Here is a 21448-nt window from a genome sequence, read left to right as displayed (position 1 = left end):
TTTTTTTGACGGACAGGATACACGGATCACGGCCTCGGCTGCAAAATGGTGCATTTTCAGATTTTTCCACGGACCCATTGAAAAACAATGGGTCTGCGAAAAAAAACGGAAAACGGCACAACGGCCACGGATGCACACAACGGTCGTGTGCATGAGGCCTTAGGGCCCATTTACATGGCCGTATGAACAGGTCTGCACGCGCTCTGCAATTTTGGTCCTATTCTAAAGAGATCCTTTGGGACCAGCACCTATCTGACATTTGTAAAATAACCTTATGATATACCGATATGCTATTAATGTCTCAGATGAGAAAACCCCTTTAAAGGGGTTGTCTCATGAAAAATATTCTGCAGTTTTGAAACCAGCATCTGGTATGTAATTAAAAATCTAGCATAGCGACTGAGTTATTCAGTAAAATGTATCTGTATAGCGCCACCTGCTGTTTTCCCTGCTCACTGAGAAGGCCGCACATGCTCAGTCTCATCCTTCAACTGCCTCCTGAGGTGTGATAGGGAGAGCTGAGACCTGCCCACACCCGAACTCTTTGCCGCCGCCCCCCTCCGCTATGTGAAATCTCACGCAAGTGCAGTACCGCGGACTGCCTGCACCTGTGCGATGTAGAAGCTCCTGAGGGCAATAGCTTTAAATTTATCACTGGGCTCAGTGCATGCCCAGTGACACATTTAAAGCTATTGCCCTCAGGAGCTTCTACATCACGCAGGCAGTCCACGGTACTGCGCCTGCGTGAGATTTCACATAGCGGAGGGGGGCGGCGGCAAAGAGTTTGGGTGTGGGCAGTTACTTATGCTGGAAGAGGTGTGCTTGGGCTCTAAAGGAAGGCGGGCTGGGCACTGTACGGGGGAGTTACTGGGCTCCAGAAAAGGATAATAACGCCCCTCTGGGCACCTTGGACACTCATTTGCATAACATAAAAATTGGATTTTATCACTAATGAAACCATGAAACCAAAAAGGAAGACTACAGCAAGAAATAAGGTATTTTATTGTACATGGCAGTAGTAACACCTTAATATGCTCAAGCCAGGTGACAGATTCCCTTTAAGACTGATAATCTTATATTACTATACACGTATACCTGCCATACTGATAAGTAAAAAATATCTGCCTAAAAATTCCCAGCTATAGCTGTAAAGCTCTTGATCATTGTGTGATAATTTTAGCTGGTCTGTACCTTTTTTCTTTTTTTTTCACTACTCTCATATTTATCTTTTAGTTTAAACACAAGACCATTTTGTGCGCTGGCTAAATATTTCCCATGAAGAAATAATTATCTGCAAGTATCATAGGATAAAGATGTTAACAGCCATGAGTGCAACTCATCGGAGCAACAGCTGGCTCTACTTGTGTTGATCTGAACCGTGGATGCTGCTGCAGAAAACCACTGAACGTTTTACAGTAATTATCTCCAAATTTATGGTTATTTTAAGATCCATCCGAGAGTCAAATGCAATAAATTCCAGCAAGATGTAAATGGCTCCTTATTGTGCACGCTGAAAAATAATATGTGGGCTACTTGATGGTTGCTTAGTTACTAAAATATATTCACGCCATGTTTTAAGTGAATGAAGGCAGCATATACATTATTATGCAAAATCCAGTCTAAAAATAAATAGCAAATGAACAAAATATTAGAATTCGCTCCTTGTTTTAGTCAGTTATCCTTCAAAAATACATGTCCACCAACCCTAACCCATTCATTGGGGAATTTATTTGCCTTTAAAGGGAACATGTCACCTGGATTTTGTGTATAGAGCTGAGGACATGGGCTGCTAGATCACCACTAGCACATCCGCAATACCCAGTCCCCATAGCTCTGTGTGCTTTTATTGTGTAAAAAAAACGATTTTATAGATATGTAAATGAGGCTACTAACGTTTCCGGAGCCCAGACACGCCCACTGTGAAGGAGCCCAGCACCAGCCCACATCCTCCGAATCTCCTCCTTGCTCCCCGACGTCATAAAGCTAGAGCGCCGTACTCTTGCGATGTGCAAGCTAGCGCATGCGCAGTGTAGGCATAGTGTTCCTTCCCTGTGCTGGCATCAGCCTCAGGGAACAAACTGCGCATGCGATAGCTCGCATATCGTGAGATTACGACGCTCTAGCTTTGTGACGTAGGGGAGCAAGGAGGAGATTCGGAGGATGCGGGGCGTTGCTGGGCTCCTTCACAGTGGGCGTGGCTGGGCTCAGAGTCAGAGAACAATGGACTCATCTCTCAAGCATGGAGGAGACAGGACTCATCTAAGGTTAATTTACATATCTATAAAATTGTTCCCTTTATTTATCACTTGTGTCTGATTAAGGCCTCTTGCACACAACCGTATGTATTTTGCGGCCCGCAAAAAACACGGATGACGTCCATGTGCATTCTGTATTTTGCGGAACGGAATAGCTGGCCCCTAATAGAACAGTACTATCCTTGTCCGTAATGCAGACAATAATAGAACATGTTCTATTTTTTGCGGATCGGAAATACGGACATATGGAAACCAAATGTACACAGTAACTTCTGTTTTTTTTTTGCGGACCCATTGAAATGAATGGTTCCATATACGGTGTGCAAAAAAACCTGAACGGACACGGAAATAAAATACGTTCGTGTTCATGAGCCCTTAAGAATGCGCTTGTGTAAAGGGATGACAACAGTTAGCTACGTGTTCAGCCGAGCAGGGGTTCGGGCACAGAATTAACTTTTTAGTCAGAGTTTACACGTTCTGTCTTTCGCATGCTGCTGAAACCCATGGTGACCAATGGCTGCAAGATTTCATGGATAAAGGTCCTACCTACAAAATTGAGTCCCTATAGTCTGTTTTTGTGGCATTTTACGGCACATCTACATGGAAGAGAAAAATGTGCTGTGGATTTTGAAGTAATTTTCAGCAAAATCAGTTGGGGTCATTTATCAAACTGGTGTAAAGTAGAACTGGCTTAGTTGCCCATAGCAACCAATCTTTCAACCTTTCATTTTCAAAGGAGATGTCAGAAATGAAAGGTGGAATCTGTTCTATTTTACACCAGTTTTATAAATGACCCCAAGTGTGTTCTACATGTGGATTACATGTAAAATACACTGATACTATGGTCAGATATTTGCTCTTGTTTTTGACAGTGCTGACCATAGTGCCAAGTGTTCATTTAATGGTCCTGATGAAGGGGCCAAATGGCAGTAATATGTTTTTGACCCTAGAGCCAAATTTCAATAATTAAAAGATTGGTGGCATTGCGGCACACCAGAAACTGCAGATTCCATCAGATGGAAAGCCAAATGGAAGGGGCTTTAGGGCCACATTTGGCTCCTTTGTCACTAGTTGGAGAACACCGCCATAAAAAAAAAGTCTACCACTCAACCAGGATATATCAATGTCCACTAAACTGACTCCCTAAAATATTTACCACTAGGATAGGATCCCTTAGACTGGATTAACATACACAACTATTCTGCGGATTTCATAGCATTTTTGTTGGGTTCTTTAAAGGGTTGTCCAAGATTAGAAAAACATGGCTGCGATCTTAAAAAAAAAAAACAGCACCACTCCTGCCCATGGGTTGTGTCTGGGATTACAGCTCAGCTCCATTGGAGTCAATGCAGCAGAGCTGCGATGATGCACACAACATGTGGACAGGGGTGGTTCTGTTTTTGGAAGAAAGCAGCCATGTTTTTTCAAATCCCAGACTAGCTCTTTCACTCTATTTTTAGGTCAAAACTGCCCAAATGTTATTTTAAAGTCTATAGTAAACTACAAAAAAGTTACATAGAAAGTATTTTTGTTTGTGGAATCCTGGGGTGTTTTGGGGCTTTGGAGCTTTTTTTCAAAATACAGCATTCTTTGGATATGTTTTTTTCCAAATTTTTTTTCCATTGGCTTCTCTATAGGACTTTGTTCTGTGGCCCCACAAAAAAAATAGAACATGTCCTATTCTTGTCCGTTTTGTGGACATGAATAGGCATTTCTATAAAGGGCCGCCTGTTTCATTCAGCAAATTGCGGAACGCACGTGGCCTGCATCCGTGTTTTGTAGATCTGCAATTTGCAACCGAAAAACAAGGCGCGGTCGTGTGCATGTAGCCTTACTAATATGAATGATAGGAAGTTTAAGAAACTGAAGACAGAAGAATTCTGGAGCACTCCCATAATGGGAGATATTTACTAAGCAAAAAGTGCCAGAATTCTAGTACAAATTGAGCAAAAAAGACCTGGTGTACAAGGCACGTACCAAATTCATTAGTTTGACAGTTTGAAAAAAGTCTGTAAAAAGGGGCAAGGCGAGTCTTGAAAATTTGCCACATTAATGAATACCATTGGTCCAAATACTACTGAGAAGAACAGTCTAATGTGTCTAGCCAGATGCACCAAATTTATCACACCGCGTGCACACATTCAGTCTATGTATTTTTATCATGTCTAAATTTAGGACCGTAATAATAAATCTGACCCAATGATTCAGAAACTCCATTTTTCATATTTTGCTGGAATAACAGAACACATAATATTCATCAGTACTCACCATTATGAATCACTGCACCTAGGTGTCTGCCTGATTCCACAATCTGAAACATAAATTAGGAACTTGATGATGCAGCACTATTATATCACATATGTCAGATCATACAATGAATCAGTATTGTTTCTGTGAGGGTATAAGTCATCTCAGAATTCCGATAAAAGTATATACTGTTCAATACTTTTCAATATAGATATTTCTAAAAACTCAGCCACACTACGATATGGATAATATCTTATAATACAGGGATGCTGAACCTGCGGCCCTCCAGCTGTTGTAAAACTACAACTCCCATCATTCCCTGACAGCCTACAGCTATCATCCTACAGAAGGGCATTGTGGGAGTTGTAGTTTTTCAACAGCTGGAGGGCCGCAGGTTCAGCATCCCTGTTATAATAGAAGACACCCCCAAGATCTGCACTTATAGCAGAAAGAACTCACTCGTGTTAGCTTTTCTCTTGGTGAAAAGCATGTAGTTTTGTGTTGGAGTGATGTATCATACCTCCCAACTTTCAAAGAATGGAAAGAGTGGCAAAGCTTGCGGTGTGCACAGCACAAAGCGGCAATTTTTACATTACGCCACCTAACCCTGCCTAGTTTCTCCCATACACGCCCAATCCTGTTTATTCTCTTTTGTGCTCCCACTCAGTAATAGTGCCTCTTTGTGCCCCACACACTTTGAGAGTGCCCATTTTGTGTGACTTTAATAGTGTCCCCACTATTTATGCCTCCTCAGCCTAATCAAACCCCTTTAGTGCTCCCTCACAGAAGCTATGCCACCTCAGTGCCCCTTTACAGTAGAAATCCCCCCTTTAGTGCTCCTTCTACAGTAATAATGACCCCCTTAGTGCCCCAACACAGTAACTATGGCCCTTTTTGTGTCTCAATACAGTAATTGTCCCCTTAGGGCAGGTGCATCCTCACAGTAAGAATGCCCCTTTAGTGCCCCAACACAGTAACTATGGCCCTTAAGTGCCCCACACAGTTACCCTCTCCATCACAGTACCTCCCCACAGTATGAAAGTCCTTTTTGTGTCTCAATACAGTAATTATGTCCCCTTAGGGCAGGTGCATCCTCACAGTAAGAATGCCCCTTTAGTGCCCCAACACAATAAAATGGCCCCTTAGTGCCCAAACATAGTAACTGTGCTCCTGTGCAGTAGTTATGCTCCCTTGGTGACCCCTCATAGTAAGAATGCCCCCTTAGGGCCCCCTCACTATAGTGTTCCCCCTTATAAAAGGGCTGCTCCTTAGTGACCTCCTTAGAGTAGAATGTCACCTTAGTTCCCTTAAATAGTACTTATGCACAATTAGCACGCCCTCACATTACTAACTCCTACTAAGTGCACCCGCACTGTAAGAATGTCCCCTTAGTTCTCCTCTCACAATAGGTCTGCTCCCTAAGTGCCCCTTCACAAGAATGCTACCCCCTTATTGCCCACTGGCAATATTGCTGCTCCTGTGGCTCTATTCAAATAAAAAACTAATACTCACCTATCCCTGTTGGCATGTGCCGTCTCCTCCTCAGTTCAGTAGGTGTGATTAAGACACTGCATTTTGCCTGCCTGCTGAGGATGCATATATAGGTGAAATCAGGATATGTTGCAGCCCTCCTGGGATCAGGGAACAGAGGATGAACTCTGGAACTGTCCCACCAGATCTGGGATGGTAGGGAGGTATGTTACGTGACAAACACACTGTGCTTTTAAAAAGACATCTGATCTGTTTTTGACTCACTAAGGCTACTTTCACACTAGCGTTCGGGCGGATCCGTTCTGAACGGATCCGCTCATAATAATGCAGACGGAGGCTCCGTTCAGAACGGATCCGTCTGCATTATTTTTAGCATAGAACAGCTAAGTGTGAAAATAGCCTAGTACGGATCCGTCCAGACTTTCAATGTAAAGTCAATGGGGGACGGATCCGCTTGAAGATTGAGCCACATTGTGGCATCTTCAAACGGATCCGTCCCCATTGACTTACATTGAAAGTCTGGACGGATCCGCACGGATCCGCACGCCTCCGAACGGCCAGGCGGACACCCGAACGCTGCAAGCAGCGTTCAGCTGTCCGCCTGTCCGTGCGGAGGCGAGCGGAGCGGAGGCTGAACGCCGCCAGACTGATGCAGTCTGAGCGGATCCGCCTCCATTCAGACTGCATCAGGGCTGGACGGCTGCGTTCGGGTCCGCTCGTGAGCTCCTTCAAACGGAGCTCACGAGCGGACCAGCGAACGCTAGTGTGAAAGCAGCCTAAGTCTTAGGTCTACAACTGTACATAACAGTTTTTCTCTGAAATCAGTAAGGAAGGCTACTTTCACACTAGCGTTTTCAATTTCGCTATTGAGATCTGTCATAGGATCTCAATAGCGGAAGAAAACACTTCAGGTTTGTACCCATTCATTGTCAATAGGGACAAAACTGAACTGAATGAAACGGAATGCACCAAAATGCTTTCCGTTCCATTTGGTTGCGTCCCCATTGCTGACAGAATAACGCTGCAAGGTCCTGACACACAATGTACAGTCATGTGAAAAAATTAGGACACCCTTTGAAAGCATGTGGTTTTTTGTAACATTTTTAATAAAAGGTTATTTCATCTCCGTTTCAACAATACAGAGAGATTAAAGTAATCCAACTAAACAAAGAAAACTGAAGAAAAGTCTTTTCAAGATCTTCTGTAAATGTCATTCTACAAAAATGCCTATTCTAACTGAGGAAAAAGATAGGACACCCTCACATGTATTCCCTCTTAAATTGGCTCAGATCTCACACAGGTATATCACACCAGGTGCACATAATTAGTAGATCGTTACTCTGCATGTTGAATGAGGCTTGCCCTATTTAAACCTCAGACATTTAGTTTGGTGTGCTCCTGACTGTTGAAGTGAGAGTGAGCACCATGGTGAGAGCAAAAGAGCTGTCAGAGGACTTCAGAAAAAAGATTGTAGCAGCCTATGAGTCTGGGAAGGGATTTAAAAAGATCTCAAAAGATTTTGAAATCAGCCATTCCACTGTCCGGAAGATAGTCTACAAGTGGAGGGCTTTCAAAACAACTGCCAACATGCCCAGGACTGGTCGCCCCAGCAAGTTCACCCCAAGAGCAGACCGCAAGATGCTAAAAGAGGTCTCCATAAAGTGTCATCTCGAGAACTACAGCAGGCTCTGGATACTGTTGATGTAGAAGTACATGCCTCTACAATCAGAAAGAGACTGTACAAGTTTAACTTGCATGGGAGGTGTGCAAGGAGGAAACCTTTGCTTTCCAAGAGAAACATCGAGGCCAGACTGACACTTGCCAGAGATAAAGTTGACAAAGACCAGGACTTCTGGAATAATGTTCTTTGGACAGATGAGTCCAAAATTGAATTATTTGGACACAACAGCAGAGGACATGTTTGGCGTAAACCAAACACAGCATTCCAAGAAAAGAACCTCATACCAACTGTGAAGCATGGAGGTGGAAGTGTCATGGTTTGGGGCTGCTTTGCTGCAGCAGGACCTGGTCAGCTCACCATCATAGAATCCACGATGAATTCTACTGTGTATCAGAAGGTGCTTGAAGAACATGTGAGACCATCAGTTAGAAAATTAAAGCTGAAGCGGAACTGGACCATGCAACATGACAATGACCCAAAACATACTAGTAAATCAACCAAAGATTGGCTGAAAAAGAAGAAATGGAGAGTCCTGGAATGGCCAAGTCAAAGTCCAGATTTGAATCCCATTGAGATGCTGTGGGGTGACTTGAAAAGGGCTGTACGTGCAAGAAACCCCTCAAACATCTCACAGCTGAAAAAGTTCTGCATTGAGGAGTGGGGTAAAATTTCCTCAGACCGATGTCGAAGACTGGTAGATGGCTACAAGAACCGTCTCACTGCAGTTATTTCAGCCAAAGGAGGTAACACTCGCTATTAGGGGCAAGGGTGTCCTATCTTTTTCCTCAGTTAGAATAGGCATTTTTGTAGAATGACATTTACAGAAGATCTTGAAAAGACTTTTCTTCAGTTTTCTTTGTTTAGTTGGATTACTTTAATCTCTCTGTATTGTTGAAACGGAGATGAAATAACCTTTTATTAAAAATGTTACAAAAAACCACATGCTTTCAAAGGGTGTCCTAATTTTTTCACATGACTGTAAGTCAATGGGACGGATCTGTTTTCTCTGACACACTAGAAAACCCCTTGATCCTTCTCCCATTGACTTTCAACGGTGTTCATGACGGATCTGTCATGGCCATATAAGACATAATACAACCAGATCCATTCATGACGGATGCATGCGGTATTATTATGTATTATTGTAACGTAAGCGTTTTTGCAGATCCATGACGCAAAAAACTCTAGTGTGAAAGTAGCCTTAGATACAATGCAGTTCCTTTCAAGGAGATCTGATCATGAAAAATTCCGGACCAGTTTACTTCCTCAGAAGCGCTGGGCGTAACCTATATCGGCAATCCGAGCAGATTTTATTTGAAGACCACCATTGCATGAAACCAAATGGACCGCATTATAAGTCAATAGGGTTCATCAAGTGCAAGTGATATCCACTATGCGATGGATTCAGCTATGTGTTGTGATTTCCATTCAAGATGCAAGTGTGAGCTATGCCTTACACGAATATACATATAGCGCCCTAGTAGGGGAAGAGAAACCGACCCAAAGTAAAATGGCAACACGGGTTTCTTAATGAATTTCCTATTTGGCTAACTCTACAGATGTAGCAGGGTTAACACACAAACTCTTAACTCAAACTTCTCATCGCGTTATCTTGAAACAAAAGCCATTGAAAAGTAATTGAAGGGGTTTGCTTAACGCATTTAGCTTAGATTACACGTCTAATAAAGCATGTGTGTTAATTCTCTATCTCATCTGCTAATTGTAGTGCAATAACCAAAATGTAACTAGGAATGAAAGGAATTCCACTATATGAAAGCAGCAAACAAATTTCCATTATCTGTTCAATCCTGAGCTGTGAATTTGGACTGTAGTTCAATGAAAAAAAATCGAAGGAACATTTCCACCTTTGCAGACTTGCCAAGGCATTTATTTTTCATTCAATAAATTCAAATCGCTAAAGTTTACATTTTTTAATTGTATTCCTGCCTTGCTATGGCAGAAAAATGAGCTTGTGTTACCCTCGATAAATCACTCGCCAACAGATATAGAAAAGTCACTAGGGCTAACTGCAGCTGTAATGACCAAATGGTTAAATCATGGCTTTGTTCCCCTGCACAAGTAAATAATTTTGTGACAAAGCTATTTATTGTGGTGCCTCTGCGCGATAACAGATGCTCAGCTGAAAATTGTAAAACTTGTAACTCAATGAACTGACAGTTAAATTAACATAAATTTTATACTGCTGACAACAGGGAGAAAACACAGAAATGTAAATGTAAACGCTGCTTGAAAGAAGAAAGATATTCCAATGGAAACTGAGCAATTTGGTAATAAATAAGACAAAATAAGATGAAAACAACATTTATTTCCGCTAACTAGTCAAAGTCCCCGGAGGAATTTACCATGTGCCTGGCAGTAAATAAAACCCACAACTTTACCGTTAAAAATAGGCAATGACCTATACATTTAAATAACCAGAGAACTGTTTCTTATTTGTTAAAGGGGTTGTCCAAGATAACAAAAAACTTGGCCAAAGACTGGATATGTGTTACCGTAAGAAAATAAACTATACTCGCCTATTTATTCCCTGCCGCATCCACTCTGTTCCTCCTGACTTAGCTTTGTTTATATGGCTTGGTCATAAAGCTGTATATTCCACTGACCGCTAAGGCCAATGGTTGGCTGCAGCAGTCACTTGGGGCATACAGCTACGTCACTGCTGCATACTGACGCAGTGATGATTGGAGCAGCAGCGCTGGATGAGTTAAAGGGTGAGTATAGCATCCTGCTCTTCCACCCCTTGACATTCACCCTGCGAAAAATACTGGTAAGGTTATGCTTGTGATGTCCGTTTAGTACGTATTATGCTATTAAGGCTACATGCACATCTGTGGCTGGACTCCAGCTTTCTGCTCCACCAACGCCACAATCACATGCTGGAGCCCAACAGACACCAATCACTATAATGGGGACCGATGAGTTTCTGGCATGAAGACTGGCATTTTGGCAGAGAAGATGCTACTGCATGTGGCAGAATTTCATAATTTTTTGCCTTACCTGAACCTAGCCTTACCTGCAACCTTTGTTATGGTTCCCTCTTGACCAGTGACCTGGACAGTCTTTGGTGAAGACAGTCTTATTTGTTCTGATATTTGGCTATCCTATCCACTTTATTGTAATTTGGATTTTCCCCACTATATATTAGAGTGTTAAGATATGCCATCACTTACCGGTCAGTGAGGTTCTGAGTGCTGGGAACCCACAATCATAAAAATAAAGTAGAAGTTCCTTCACAGGTTTTCCCTGCACATCAGTGCTTCTGGATACCCACTGTGCAGGCCCATCTCCTTGAAGTGCTTTTTGTTATACACTGCTTCCAAACAATTGCCCCCAATGCCCTTTTGCTTAGGGCTCTTTGCTGCAGTTTGGTCTTTGGCTAACTCCCCCCGTGGTCTTCACTTTTGTTAACCCACTACTTTACTCCTCCTTAGGCCTGTACTTTTTATTTGGGCTCCATTTATAGCTTGTATGCTTCATGCTTATAATCTCTTTTTTTCTATAACACCGTTGGTTACTACTATAATGTTATGTTTCTGATATTGCTGTACATTGCTTTTATAAGCTTGGCCTGTTTTACCTTGCGATGTTTGTATCGTATTACTTTTTGCACTTGTGTACAGATAACCGTTTACTTTGCTAAACTTGAACAAATTGAAAAACAAAACACAAATAAGTGATGGGGAGATATTATGGCAGGTCCTACAATAACCCAAGTCTCTGGCTTCAGGTCTCTAACTCAAAAGCAGACACTTAATAGACCCTCCAGTCTGGAGCTCAAAAGTGATAGGCCAGATCTTGCTCCTTGACTGCTTTTAGTTCAGCTCCATTAAGGCAGAGCCATCTGTGACTCTTATGAAAACTGAACCAATGATGAGATGGTCTCAACCTTAGACTAAGCCCTGTAGTTAAACGGTAGTCACAGATCACAGTTCTGTGCTAATGGAGCTTGAAGGGGGTTTCCAAGATTTTGATACTGATGACCTATCCTCATCATAGGTTGTCAATATCTGATTGGTGCTGGTCCAACACCCGGGGCCCCCCTTTGATCAGCTGTTTGAAGAGACCATGGTGCTCTGGTGAGAACAGCGGCCTCTTCCTAGACCCATGACGTCACGTTCATTGGTCACATGACCTAGGCCCAACTCAGTCCCTTTCATATAAATGGGACTGAGCTAAAATACCAATCACAGTCGATATCCAATGGACAGCGCTGTGCCTGGTAAGCTGCGAGGAGACTGTGGTCCTCACAGGACAGTGCTGAGGATAGGTCATCAATATAAAAATCTCTGAAACCCCCTTTAACTAAAAAGCGGCCATGGAGCATAATCTTTGGAAAATAAATAATGAGTATTCATCCCCTGTAGGTTCTGACTTACATATCATTTTTGAGCTCCTAACTGGAGAATCTCTTTAATAGTTAATAAATGTTGATTTATAACTTGGGGGCTGTCATGTCCTCCATGAAGTCTGTCCAATTACAGAGAAAAGTGCAGATCTAATTTTACTGTTTAGTTCTACACTATATGCATCAGTCTCTCTCTTACTACTGATAATGATGCAGAAACAGGAAGATGTGATCAGTGCGGTCCATTATGCATGTGAATTTACAGTTCCATTGATTTCAATAGGAATTCTATTAACATAACTTGGAAATTCAGCAATCTCCATGCTATGATGAAGATGCATTTACACAATACAGTCCTGCATTCTAGCAATCAGACGGTGTTCAGGTAAACTAAACTCCAATTATACAATGTGATTACTGACTTTAATTACCCCTAAATGGCCACAATATGATTTTTTTATGACAGTCATTATAGGGTTTAAATACAAGGAGATGCCTTTTTATGACCTTCTGGAATAATAGCTGCATGGACTATTGTGTAGCTATAAGCAGAAACCCTTATTTATGTTTCTGACGTCTAAAATTGTATTTGTGCCTTTTAGGTAGAAGGACATTAGAGAGGGTATACGCACTGCATAGTGGACAAAGTCCCTTAAAATATGCCAGATTTATTGAGCTGCTGCCTTTGGAAATGTGCCAGATACTGCAGAGATTTTATGGGCTGCATTTCAAGTTGTCTTTTAAAGGATCAACTGTTGATCAAGGTTAGAAGAGATACATTCCTAAACCCATGCCTCCATATTTCTAAAATGTAGTTATAGGGATTCTGCCACCATCTAGAGTAGGTGCCTTGAAAAATAACCTTACCTTTCTTGTGAAAATCTGGTCCTCTAATGATGAGAAATACTTTTTATCTTACTACAAATAAGGTTTTCCAAGAAAGTGGCAGTGGGAAGACTGTTGTATGTGGCTAGGAAGCTGATAGCCTTGCATTCGATACAAATGGGTTCTCCGACAATGGGGGAGTTTAGGACCAATGTTAACAATATGTTGATAAAAGAAAAGGCTATTTTTCTTAATAGAGGGTGCCCTCAAAAGTTTGACAAACTTTGGGTATCAAATAGTGCGATTATGCTGTAAAGTGTAAGGTGGTGTTTTGTCGCAGGAGTGAATAGGGGTTGGGGGGGGGATAGTTGGTGGGGGGGGGTTGAGTTGCTAAGATTCTATACATTTCCTCTTTTCCAAAGATTGTATCAATGTAATGTACTATGAGTCATGCTGATATGTCTTGAAGCATGTCATGCTTTATTCTGTATTTGGTACACATGGCATGTATTTGTCAAAATATTATGTGATATCTTTGCCATACAATAAAAATGATCTGATTTAAAAAAAACAAATAAGGTTTTCAGTGCATCATCGGTAGGGCTGCTCAATTTGGTGCACCTGGCTTCCCCTGCATCATCGCTCCCGTCTATGAAATCTCAGGGACTGTCTATCACACAAGAAAGGGAGGCCTGGTGTCATGGAACCATGAACCAGACGTACAACAAGAGATAAGTGGAAATAAGAAGGCTTTATTGAAAATCAAGCTGTAAGGCAAAAGTCCAAACGGATGGCTAAACCGAAGCAGGGTCTTGCGAAGCCAGAGATCAGGAACCAGAAGGGTAGTCAGACGAAGCCTGGATCAGGAACCAGCAGGGTAGTCAGACGAAGCCAGGATCAGGAACCAGAAGCAGCAGCAGTCTTAGAAGCATGTGAACACAGGAGGACCAAGCAAGGAACTGAAGCCACAGACCTCCTATATATATATATGAGCTAGGCATCCAGCTCCTCCCAGTGGGAAGGAGAAGCCGCAGGGTGGGAGGCTACAAGAAACCCAGAAACCAAGATGGCCGCCAGCACATGTCAAACGAAGGAGAACAGCAAGAAGGTAAGACCATGACAGTACCTCCCCCTCAAGGGCCCCTCCTCCGCGGAGTAAAGAACGGTTTCTGAGGGAAGCGTGCGTGGAAGGCTCGGAGCAAGGCAGGAGCATGGACATCTGCGGAGGGAACCCAGGAACGCTCCTCTGGACCATAACCACGCCAATGGACCAAAAACTGCACCCGACCGCGGACCAGGCGTGAGTCCAGGATATTGCTCACCTCATACTCCTCACGATTGCCCACTTGGACCGGACGAGGCCGAGGAACCGAGGAAGTGAAACGATTACACACCAGTGGCTTCAACAGGGAGACAGGAAACACGTTGGAGATCCGCATGCCAGGAGGAAGCGCAAGGGCATAGGCTACCGGGTTTACCCTGCGAAGCACTCGGAAGGGACCAACAAAGCGAGGCGCCAGCTTGGGAGTGGGCACTCGAAGGTTGAGGTTGCGGGTGGACAACCATACGCGGTCTCCGACCTGGTAGGAAGGAGCGGCCGCTCGTCTGCGATCAGCCTGGAGTCTCTGGCGCTGCGCAGAGACCTCAAGGGACCTCTGGATCTGTACCCAAGAAGCACGTAGGACGGAAAGGTGATCCTCCACAGCCGGAATATCCTGGGGAGAGAATACCTCCGGTAACACGGCAGGTTGGAACCCATAATTGGCCATGAAGGGAGACGTCCCAGAGGAAGAGTTCACCGCCGTGTTCCTGGCAAACTCAGCCCAAGGCAGGAGGTCAACCCAATTGTCTTGGTGATCGGAGACATAGCAACGAAGGAATTGCTCCAAGGCCTGATTGGATCGTTCTGCGGCCCCATTGGACTGAGGGTGGTAGGCCGAGGAGAAAGAGAGATTAATCCCCAACTGGGAGCAAAAGGCGCGCCAGAACCTGGACACAAACTGACTCCCCCGATCCGACACAATCTCCTTGGGCAAACCGTGCAACCGGAAGACCTCCCTGGCAAAAATCGAGGCCAACTCTTGTGCAGAGGGTAACTTCTTGAGAGGAACACAGTGGCACATTTTGGAAAACCGATCCACAATCATGAGAATGACCGTATGGCCTCGGGATGCAGGGAGGTCCACAATGAAATCCATCCCCTCAGCGGAAATGATGTAACCTAAGAAGGTTACCTGGGATCGGTGAAATTCGCATTTCTCAAGCTTACCGAACAGCTTGTTCTCTCGTAACCGTTGCAACACTCGTCTGACATCCAGAATGTGGGCCTCCATGGATTCAGAATATACCAAGATGTCATCCAAATAGACCACCACACACTGCTGCAACAGGTCACGGAAAACATCGTTGATGAATTCCTGGAAGACTGCGGGCGCATTGCACAACCCAAAGGGCATAACCAAGGATTCATAATGACCGGTCCTGGTGTTAAACGCGGTCTTCCACTCATCGCCCGCCTTGATCCTTACCAGGTTATATGCCTCCCTCAGGTCGAGTTTGGTAAAGACCGTGGCCCCTTTGAGGCGATCGAACAGCTCAGAAATCAAGGGTATCGGGTAAGCGTTCTTGATCGTGATGCGATTGAGACCCCTGTAATCGATGCAAGGCCTCAACTCACCGCCCTTCTTTTTCACAAAGAAAAATCCAGCCCCTGCCGGGGACGAGGATTTGCGAATGTGTCCGCGTGAAAGCGCCTCCCTCACGTACTCCTCCATGGCCTCATTCTCCGCTACCGACAGTGGATAGACTTTGCCACGAGGAGGAACGGCACCAGATTGTAACTCTATGGCACAATCGTATGGGCGGTGCGGAGGTAGGGCAACCGCACGCACCTTATCGAATACATCCCGGTACTCCTCGTATTCAGGAGGCAACAGAGAGTCCGAGGAAGTACACAGCAACTTGACAGGCCCATGGATGCAACTAGCCCCACACTGCGGTGACCACGAGAGGATCTCGGCCGATCTCCAATCGAAAGTCGGATTATGCTTCTGGAGCCAGGGGTACCCCAAGACCACCGAGTAGTGTGGAGACGAAATAACCTGGAGACAGACCGACTCTCTGTGAACGGCACCAATGGCCATCCCCACTGGAAGGGTCTCCTGAGTCACGTGTGGCGGCAGAAGGGGTCTGCCGTCTATCGCCTCAAGAGCCAGTGGGGAACCTCGAGGCTGCAGAGGAATGGAATTGGCGGCAGCGAACACACTATCAATGAACAAACCACCAGCACCAGAGTCCACCAACGCCTGGGTCGTCACCGAGCCCCCGACCCAGGAGAGGACAACAGTAATCAGTGGTTTGTCAACACGGGAAACCGGGGACGAGGAGACTCCACCCAAGATCTGCCCCCGACAGGATCTCAGGTGCGAGCGTTTCCCGGACGGTTCGGGCATGCCAACCGAAAATGCCCACCGAGACCACAGTACATGCATCGGCCCTCGCGTCTCCGGAGTACCCTCTCCCCCTCGGACAGGCGAGCAAACCCCAGCTGCATGGGTTCACCCCCAGGAGGCGTGGGAGGAGAGGGAGGCACAGGTGGGACAGCAAACGTAGGCGCCAATCTGTTAGAAGACCTCCGCAGGCTCTCCTTAAAGGAAGGTCTCTCCCTGAGTCTGGTGTCAATCAAAATCAGGAAAGAAATAAGAGACTCGAGCTCCACTGGTAGGTCCTTAGCTGCAACCTCATCCTTCAAGGCATCCGAGAGACCATGAGAGAAAGCAGCGACCAGAGCCTCATTATTCCAGCCCACCTCTGCTGCCAGGGTACGAAACTCAATGGCGTATTCAGCTACGGATCGTGAACCCTGTCTGATGGACATAAGGAGCTTCGCAGCAGAGGCAGCACGAGCCGGCACATCGAATACCTTCCGAAGAGAAGCAACAAAACCGGAAAACTCGGCAACCACCGGATTGTTGTTCTCCCATAAAGGGCTGGCCCAGGCCAAGGCCTTGTCCGAGAACAGCGAGATCAAGAAGCCCACCTTTGATCTCTCAGTAGGAAAGGCATGTGGCAGCAACTCGAAATAAATGCCCACCTGGTTAAGGAAACCTCGGAACTGAGTTGGCTCTCCCCCAAAGCGCTGTGGAAGGGGGGCAGAACCGGTCATACCCCGAAACACCGCAGGCGCAGCAACAGGTGTTGGGGTAGACTCTGGCGCAACAACCGGAGCGGCAGTAGGAGCGGGCCCAGGAGCGACAACCGACCCATCGGCAACGGAAGCTAAATGAGCCGTGCGTTCAAGCAGGGTTTGCAACGCCACAGCGAACCGACCCAACAGGTGATCCTGCTGATCAAGTCTGGCAACCAGCGTAGGTAGCGAGGATGGCCCTGTACCGTCAGAATTCATGGCTTGGTCCTAATGTCATGGAACCATGAACCAGACGTACAACAAGAGATAAGTGGAAATAAGAAGGCTTTATTGAAAATCAAGCTGTAAGGCAAAAGTCCAAACGGATGGCTAAACCGAAGCAGGGTCTTGCGAAGCCAGAGATCAGGAACCAGAAGGGTAGTCAGACGAAGCCTGGATCAGGAACCAGCAGGGTAGTCAGACGAAGCCAGGATCAGGAACCAGCAGGGTAGTCAGACGAAGCCAGGATCAGGAACCAGAAGCAGCAGCAGTCTTAGAAGCATGTGAACACAGGAGGACCAAGCAAGGAACTGAAGCCACAGACCTCCTATATATATATGAGCTAGGCATCCAGCTCCTCCCAGTGGGAAGGAGAAGCCGCAGGGTGGGAGGCTACAAGAAACCCAGAAACCAAGATGGCCGCCAGCACATGTCAAACGAAGGAGAACAGCAAGAAGGTAAGACCATGACACCTGGGCATTGTTACTGGCAGAGAAATGGTTCACCAAAGGGAGTGTCCCAGCCCACAGTGCGTCAAAAAACAGCATAAAAAATAAGCATTTCACAGGATTGGAGGACGGGATTCTCAGAAGAAAGATATAGTAATATTTCTGGCACCTACATGGTGGTACGCTTACTTTGAAACTCATTTTGGAGGTGACACACTCACTTATTTTTTACTATTTCACATCAGCCATTTCTCCTCCTCCCCTTGCCTCCTTTACTGAACATTCACTCTTAATACACTGCTAAAATATACCAGAGAGGCAGAGACAAATTGAATTCACAGCTTCACTGGATTACAGGTGCTGTCCACAGAAGTCTAATGAGAGGGGAAGAGGAAGTGCATATACAAATACATTGCTGTTGACTCTAGTAAGTTTTCTACTACCTCACCCCAGAGCTGGATTCACTGCTACACTGCTGTCCTCATTGTAGCAAAGTGTGTAATAGACCGTTATACTGTAGGGAAGCAGGATCTCCTCTTGTGTGTGTCATGGGTGACATGATATCTGCTAGTTCACGGGGAACTGGCATTTAAAGATGGAGCCTAAAGAGGTAAAAGCTAGTGATACGTGCAAGAATCAAGTGAATAATTCCCAGATATAGTGTTATTAGCCATTTACACACAACAGAGGCTTATTCTTAATTAGAATTCACCTAAAATGACAGGTATGGTTTTAATTAAATAGTGGTTAAACTACTGACAAGGTTTAACATATAATACTGAAGCTATCTTTTCCACTGATCATATTGTTTAAAACAACATTTACAACTGCCTTTGAAACAGGCTGTCTAAAGCTAGCCATACATATAGTCAATCTGGGTGTATGAGGGATCTATTTAAATTAACCTGATCCTACCTCCAGGGCTTAAAAATCTGTCTCTCCTTATCCCTTTGCATAAAGCTATAACCAGAATATGGAATGTGTTGCCCTCCTCAGGTTTGCGCCTTTCAGACCTTTTTTCAGAGTCACCATGAACTTGGTTCCTTGGTTATTTTGGAACCACCTAACTTATTTTTCTCCCTGGCACCTGTATTGCAACTTTGTAGTGAGTTAACCCATTTTAAGACATGTCTACTTCTGCTCCTCGACATGCTATATCCACGATATACAATTTTTTGATCACTGAGGTGACAGGAGACAAGGTGAACAATACTAGAACCAATACTCCTGAATTTATATCTTCCTGGGAAGGGGAGATGGGTACCCACCTCTGTAAAAAAACAATAGGATAAATTTATGTTTTTCACACTTAAGCATATGTTGGCTTCAGGAGCTTAATTACAAGATATTATCGAGGTGTCATAGTACATCATCTACATGACATAAATTCTTTTCCTCAGTAGCAAACACTTGGTGAGGTACGGCTGTAGAGGGGACAATGCTTAATATGTGGTTGGAGTGTTTCGGTGTTGGTGCTTTGTGTTGAGTGATTTTCTCCTTACATAATTCCCTCTGCCGATCTTTTGTACCTACTTGGCCTGAGATTGCACTATTGTCTATGTTCCCTGGTCCCTTATCCAAGACCGTGAAGGGGATTTTACGATTTTTTATTTTAGCAAACCGACAAATCAATCCATTTTGGTGGAGATCAGACAATAAATGAAGTAGGTCAGGCCTGAGGATCATAACTTGACTGCAGTCTTCCTTCAATCCTGCTCTCCCTGGTCTCAGTCTAGAAATTCCTGAGCGTTTCATGATTGGCTTGAAAGGGGAAGACTCCCCACTCCCAAGTCCTAGGAAGATCACAGTACTGCCCCCCTCCTTCACCTTTCCTCCCGTCTCTGTCAGTTTTTTGTAGACAAATCTTAGATTGTTTTACTTACTTTCATTCATTTATATTATATTGTGTTAGTATTTTAACATATTCAGCTACTACATGTATGCCATGCTGAGTGTATAGAGACGTGTAAACAATGAGGCTGCAGCGCTCACTGAAACCCCATGGGCTCTTAAAACAGCTGATTGTCAGTGGTGCAGAGAGTTGGACTCAGGTTATCAATGGATGACAGAATTTCTTGAAATCCGTTTCGAGTCTGATTCTAGCTAATCTGTCAGAATAATTTCGACCCAAATAGAAAATTGACTTGAAAAGTTATATGTGATATATTTTGGGGTCTTCTAGGACTGTATGGAACTACGTTCAAGCTCTTTAATGCTCAGACAGTTGTTGCCACTTTTAGTAATCTTAAAGTGGCAACAACATATATGGCTATACATAAACACATGACAGATAGTGATGAACAGTTTAAAAATACACGGACAGATCTGTTGCTCTTTAAAATATAATAAAGTATTCCAAGTGTTGTCGGACAGTGTTTATACACACAGCGTAGTATCGAAAGAAGCAATGTCTTGGACTGTACAAGCAGCCGAAAAACTATTCTTTAATGGGGGCAGATGCCTGTCTGTGTTTATACACATGATAATATCAGAAAAAGCAGTGGCTTGTTCTGAACAAGCAGTTTAAAAATTATTCTGTAACTGGGTAGATACCTGTCAAGCAGCACCAGCACTGTATTGAACTTGACAAACAGGAGATGTGCAGCTTTGTATGGTCAGTAGTGGCACTAGTAGCAGCAGAGTATGGTATCTGATGGCCAGGAGATGTACAGTTGTGTAGGGAAGGCAGCAGCACCAGTAGTAGTACAGTATGGAACTTGACTGACAAGGCAAGAGGTGTGCAACTTTATAGTGTTAGTAGTAGTGGAAGTAGGGGGAGTAGCAGCTGCAACAGCAGCCATAACAATACAGTTTGTAACATGATAGACAGGCAGACAACGGAAGTGGCATCATTGGGCTGGTGATATATAGCCACTGTCAGCAATGACAGATCTATTCATTGGCAAAAAAGACGGAGGTGTGTGAAAATTCTCACCAATCCACGTCTGAGTAATTTTAACAAATGTCGCATTTCATAAACTTGTCAGTGTGACAATGACACCTGCCTCACTGAATATCCTCTCTGATAGTACACTGGAGACAGGACAAGTCAGAATACAAACTGCCAACTGGGCTAGTTCTTGCCACTGTTCTAATCCTCCCCAAAAATTGACTGGGTCAGGGAACAGAGTATATGTCACAGAAAGGGAACAGCCAAGGTATGACTGAACCTAGTTTTTCAGGTGGTGTGTATCCATCTGCTAATGTGCATCAAGCTGGTGCAGCACTTGAAAAAACTGTTCCAACATATTCAGAAAACTGTGAACGGCAGAAGGTTATTGTCTTAGTGAGGATAGGTTGGTCCTCCTGGTCAGACAGCTGGGTACAGAGTGTATTCTGGTTATACAATTTTGCCTCCCTTTTGGTATCAGGAAAATATTCCCTGATTGTGCTTGCTTTTAAAGGAATAGTCTAAAAGAATTGTTAACCAACAGTCATCACTTTTCTTGAAGCACATAAGCAATCAAGCATGCACCCAGTTATTTCAGGCCCCACCCCACACCGCAATGGTTGGTCATGGCCATGTCATCATTTTCATCAGCATGCCACAGCAGGTATTGTGTGGTGACAGTGGTGGTGCTTTTCCTGCTACCTATCCTTGCATCATGTAATTTTAATTGTGTGTTACAATAAAGATTTTATTTATGATACTTTATAGGTATACATTGGCTCAATTTCTTTGTAGGTTGTTTATGGTTTTTGGAGCTTATAACTAGTAATTAATAGTAA

General features: G+C 44.2%; 1 protein-coding gene across 3 annotated transcripts in view; it reads right to left on the bottom strand.

The window, feature by feature from the left end:
- Positions 1-21448, bottom strand: part of CSGALNACT1 (chondroitin sulfate N-acetylgalactosaminyltransferase 1) — a 332098-nt gene that overhangs the window by 258421 nt on the left and 52229 nt on the right. For 2 of the 3 annotated variants that reach the window (XM_044305053.1, XM_044305061.1), the window contains exon 2: positions 4524-4566. The exons of the other annotated variant lie outside the window; for it this stretch is intronic. The gene's annotated coding sequence lies outside the window, so the exon portion shown is untranslated. The remainder of the gene's footprint in view (positions 1-4523; positions 4567-21448) is intronic. 3 annotated transcript variants of the gene reach the window in all.

Source organism: Bufo gargarizans, chromosome 1 (assembly GCF_014858855.1).
Source record: "Bufo gargarizans isolate SCDJY-AF-19 chromosome 1, ASM1485885v1, whole genome shotgun sequence".
In the NCBI taxonomy this organism is placed as follows: domain Eukaryota; kingdom Metazoa; phylum Chordata; class Amphibia; order Anura; family Bufonidae; genus Bufo; species Bufo gargarizans.
The sequence above is the reverse complement of the archived record's forward strand: the minus strand, read 5'-3'. Positions and strand labels throughout refer to the sequence as shown.